The sequence below is a fragment of the Chiloscyllium plagiosum genome, unplaced genomic scaffold (assembly GCF_037043375.1).
Source record: "Chiloscyllium plagiosum isolate Xiang-an unplaced genomic scaffold, Cpla_swu_hap1 HiC_scaffold_10, whole genome shotgun sequence".
In the NCBI taxonomy this organism is placed as follows: Eukaryota; Metazoa; Chordata; class Chondrichthyes; order Orectolobiformes; family Hemiscylliidae; genus Chiloscyllium; species Chiloscyllium plagiosum.
In genome coordinates, this window is record NW_028270148.1 from 37900576 (window position 1) to 37906322 (window position 5747).

Consider the following 5747-nt stretch of genomic DNA (forward strand, 5'->3'; position numbering starts at 1 on the left):
TGAGAATGTCAAGCGGTATAAGTGTGGGAGTGTGTGGTGCACTGGGGTCACCTGTAGTGTGACATGAACCCATGGTCCCGGTTGAGGTCATCCCCATGGATACTGAACTTGGCTATCAGTCTCTGTTTAGTTACTTTGCATTGTTGCCTGTCCCGAAGTCTCTCACACAGGCACACACACTCCGACAGACACACAGAAACTTCTACAGACCCATATACTCATGCACACCCTCTTTCATACACAAGTTCTCTCATACAGTCAGACACACAGACACACACTCTCGCACACACCCTCTCACAGACTTCTTCTGCTTTACACACACACACACACACACACACTCTCTCAGACACTATCATAGCACCTCCCCTCCCCCCCCCCCCCCCCCCCCACCACACACTCTCACACCCCCACAAGTTTGTGGGGTGAATTTGTACTTGCAGAATTGCATTTTATTTTGCTCAAAAACTGCATGAATCCATGTAAAATTCTGTAGATCCCTTGTTTAGATTTGAGTCAATCTGAACATTGGGGCACAGACAGCCTCACACAGGGCACCTCACACCTTCAATGCATTATCTGAGCCAACATGGCACTTATTGTTAAAGTTCACTTGAGAATGTAACTTTAAGAAAGTTCTATAATTTACATATGGAAGAACTGAAGCCAACATGGTCATTCGAAAAGACAAGAGACTTAACTAACACTCCAGGTTTTTTTCAATATATAATTTCAGTTACATCACACTGTAAACTTACATTATAAATTCTGTCTCCTACGATCTTATATTCCACAACCATCTGATGAAGGAGCAGCGCTCTGAAAGCTGATGCTTCCAAATAAACCTGTTGGACTCTAACCTGGTGTTGTGTGATCTTTAATCTTTTAGGCTATTCACTTTAGCGCACAGTTGATATTACAACCTACTTGTACTTTACTATTGCGTGCTATTGTTGAATCAGTTATCTGGGGAAGAGGTGTTCGCTGGGAAGCATCTGCAGGAAGCTTTGATTTCTGCTCATTACAAAAAATACCATTGCAATCCTGTCCAGTTTCTGTGTCTTCAAAGTTGTTTGCGTAAATTTGCCGATCTGCACGGACACGTTCAAGTGGAGTCCGTTGTAGAAGGTTTGTTGTATTATAGGTTATTGGCAGTTTGGGGTTGTGCTGGAAGTATGAAGGTTTTTCTTGGGGGTTTAGCCATCCAGAAAGGACCTGTTTGCAATGAAGGTGCCAGGGCAAACAGGCATTTCTTATGTGCAACATTGCGGTAGTAAACATGAACCAAACTACGTTACTTGCTATATTTTTGTCATTTGGAACTAATTTGAATGTGCCCACGTGGTAGGGTGGATGGAATGAAAGTTGACATTAGAAATGTTGAAGAGCATAAGATAGGGTAAGGTAACTGTAGATTGGAAGCAATGCCCATACAGTTGATCATGTAAAGATTCTATGTTGGGAAGCTAGAGCAGAGTTGTTTCACAAACAGAGGGGTCATGGTAGGCAGTGAACAGCAGAAGTTTAACCTGAAGCCATGAGAAGTCAGCAGTCAGTGTTAATGAGTCCAAAAGCCAGCACCATTTAACATAGAAGCACAGAAAATCACACAATACCAGGATATAGTACCTGACTTAGCTATGTCTATCAATTAATTTCCAGAGACCTCCAGTGAGACCCCTTGACTTTGTTATACTTGTCAGATAGACCCAGTAGAGGTGTGAGCCTTTGAGGTGTGAATTCCAACAAGGCTAGACAGGGTAAGTGCAAGAAGGATGTTCCCAATGACTGGGGAGGACAGCTCCAGATATAGGATGGGCCACTTAGGACTGAAGTGGAAAATACCTTCACCCAGAGAGTGGTGAGCCTGTGGAATTACCTACCACAGAAAATCATTAAGGCCAAATATTGAATGTTTTGATGAAAGACTTTGGTGTACTACTTCAGGCTGAAGGGCACATTGGGAGAAAGTGAGAACAAGGTATTGAGTGAGATGATCAGCTATGGTCATATTTAATGACAGAACAGGGTCGAAGGCCTACTCTTATTTTCTATGATATGGAGGTGCTGCTGCTGGACTGGGGTGGACAAAGTTAAAAATCACACAACACCAGGTTATGGTCCAACAGGTTTAATTGGAAGCACTAGCTTTCGGAACAGCGCTTCCAAATAAACCTGTTGTACTATGTCCTGGTGTTGTGTGATTTTGTGTTTCTATGTTAAATGGTGCTGGCTTTTGGACTCATTAACACTGACTGCTGACTTCTCATGGCTTCAGGTTAAACCTCTGCTGTTCACTGCCTACCATTATCTCCTCTGTTAATAGATTCAACATCGCTTGGAGAAATCCCAAAAGAAGTAGGGGCCCAGAATATACTCTGAATGGAAGATTTCAACCTCCACTACTAAGAGAAGCTTGTTAACACCATCAATAATCAAGGTGCGAGAGGCCTGATGCATTTCCTAAATTCAACAATAGAGGCAAATGTACTTGACCTTGTCTTCAATAACATAGCTGTACCAGACATGTAAAAGTCTTTGAGAAGCCAACCTCTCACAATTATGAAGGCATTTCCCTGTGTAGTATGCCACTACTGATGAGGGTTTTGGGTCCAGCAGGATATTTACCTGATGTGGCAATATTTATTTTATCCCTTGTTACGTCAGTGCTAGACATAGGTAACTTGATATTGAAAGCTTTAACAGACATCTTACTAATATATGCAATTATTACATTCATGGACGCATACATGTCTGGGCTAGTATTGTGCTGTCTGATCATAGAGAGCAGTATCATTTCAGCAGCATATCATGCTTCCAGTGATCCAAGATGAAGTTAGAGACAATTATAGAGATAGTGCAACATAACAAATAACCACCATGTGCTAGTTGCAACAAATTTATTAATACAGAACTGGGTATCCATGACGCAATACCCAGAATCCTATACGTCCTCCCCAGAGTGGGCTGGCTGATGAGGGATCTTGTGCCTGTTGCCTACCCACCTCTGTTGGTATGTTGCCAGCAATTAGGCAGGTAATAGATAACCTACTCAACCTTATGCATGAAAAGGAAAACTCTTTGGTGGGCTTGAGTCATAGCTGTTAGAAACAAGGATATTTGTTGTCTGTTATTAATCACCAAATCAAGATGTCACTGAAAGGAAATGTCTATGACCATCTCCAGTTGCTTCATCAGGGACTTTGACAATATCCCGCAACCTCCTCCCTACACACTCTTTAACCCCATCCCTGTCTTCATGTCAGGAGTGGAGATCTTCATCTTTGCTCATGACAGCTTTAGTTAATAACTGATGCCAGACTACAGCAGGACTTGGATAAAAACAAACTTCGGGCTAACAAATGGCCAACTAATAACCATTTCCAACAAGAGACAACTCAGCCATTTGCAGTACATTCAGAATTGTTCCAGTGCAGGAGGGAACCGTTTGGTTTCCATCTCTACAGCAGCACTCCAAAATAAGCATTATGACTTAGTGCCAATGTCATAACCTTCCCCTTCTACCCCCCCCCCCCCCCCCCCCAACCCCATATCCTTGCATATTGTTTCTATTCAAATAGTTATGTAATCTCTTTATGAAAACCTTGATTGAACCTGCTTCCACAGCACTCCCAGGCACAGCATTTCAGACTTGAAGCATTATTGATTAGCAGATAAGTCATGTATAAACTAAAATAAACCTACATGATTTGTTGAATCACAGCTTGAATGGTCTTTTGTTCCAAATCAAAATTCTATCATGGCATATAGACAGGATGCAGAGCTGGGCTGAGAAATGGCAGATGGAGTTCAACTTGGATAAATGTGAAATGATGCATTTTGGAAGGTCGAACTTGAATGCTGACTATAGGATTAAAGACAGGATTCTTGGCGGTGTGGAGGAACAGAGGGACCTTGGTGTTCAAGTGCATACATCCCTCAAAGTTGCCACCCAAGTCGATAGGGTTGTTATGAAAGCATATGGTGTTTTGGCTTTCATTAACAGGGACATCAAGTTTAAGTGCCGCAGGGTTTTGCTGCAGCTCAACAAGATCCTAGTGAGACCACGCTTGGAATATTGTGTCCAGTTCTGGTCACCCTATTATGGGAAAGATACAAAGGCTTTGGAGAGGGTGCAAAGAAGGTTTACCAGGACGCTGATTGGACCGGAGGGCTTGTCTTATGAAGAAAGGTTGACGAAGCTCTGACTTTTCTCTCTGAAGAAAAGGAGGAAGAGAGGTGACCTGATCGAGATGTACAAGGTAATGGGAGGCATGGATAGGATCAATAGCCAGAGACTTTTCCCAGGGCAGGATTGAATGGCATGAGGGGTCATAGTTTTAAGATATTAGGAGGAAGGTATAGAGGAGACATTAGATTAGGTTCTTTACGCAGAGAGTTGTGAATGCATGGAATGCGTTGCCAGTGTTGGTGGTGGAAGCAGAGTCATTCAAGACAGCTAAGCGACATGCACATGGACAGCAGTGAATTGAGGGGTGCACAGACTAGGTTATTTTATTTTAGATTAGCAATAATCCTCGGCACAACATCCTGGGCCGAAGGGCCTGTTCTGTGCTGTACATTTCTATGTTCTATAACATAGATCACCGTTGTTAAATTGATATTGCCATGTAAGGTGGGAATTTGTTGATGTGCAATTTGTAATGTACAGTCTTATAAATACTTTGTGTGATTATAAAAAATGAGAATAAAACTCTGTTTCTTTTACTGTAAGTTTTTTTGATAATGTAGTTTGGGTGTCTTCCCCAGCACCTGACTTGTTTCTCTTGCCCTTTTTGTTGTTTCCATGGATTGAGCAATGATTGATTGATTAAGGGTAAATATAGTGAAGAGACGCTTCAGAAATGTTGTCAAGTCTATAAAACAAAATGCTTTTGATTGTGATATGAAGATGTTTATTTTTTGTGCAATAATCGATTGATCCATCTGTTTTTCATTGTATTGCTGATGTGACAATTACATATTGCCATGGAGGATAGAAATTGTCAAATTTTAACTGAAATACATTAAACTGTCATTGATTTTATTTTGCTGCAAGTAATCTCAATACATCTGTTCTAGACCATTCAATATGAGTTTCAGAATCCAACCCTATCACCCTGACCATAGAGCCTGGGCAATGAGTAGGAAGAGGATCAAAACAGGATGAGTTACAGGATCTCTTTATGCCTTAAGCTGCTTTGGTTACTAGGAAGGGCTGTTAGAAATCTTAGGGATACTCAGTGGATAATCTTCTTGATTGTTTTTTTACTGCTCAGATCCAAAAGCTTGAGTTCAGACAATATAGACTGGGTGAGAAGAAGGCAAAGTCAAGAACTAACTTCAGGCTTGGGCTTTTTTATAACACTATTCACCAAATGTGATAATCATTGCAATACATGATAGATACTAGGCTCCACTCTAACTGTGACATTTTTTCAGATACTATTCCTTGAAATCTATTGCCTAACTTTAATTGATCTATTCCACATGATTCTTGCACGTGCCTAATATACACATGGCTCAACTCAAGATTTCAACCTAGCTATCCATTTAGAGTCATAGAGATGGACAGCATGGAAACAGACCCTTCGGTCCAACCCTTCCATGCCGACCAGATATCCCAACCCAATCTAGTCCCACCTGCCAGCACCTGGCCCATATCTCTCCAAACCCTTCTTATTCATATACCCATCCAAATGCCTCTTAAATGTTGCAATTGTACCAACCTCCACCACTTCCTCTGGCAG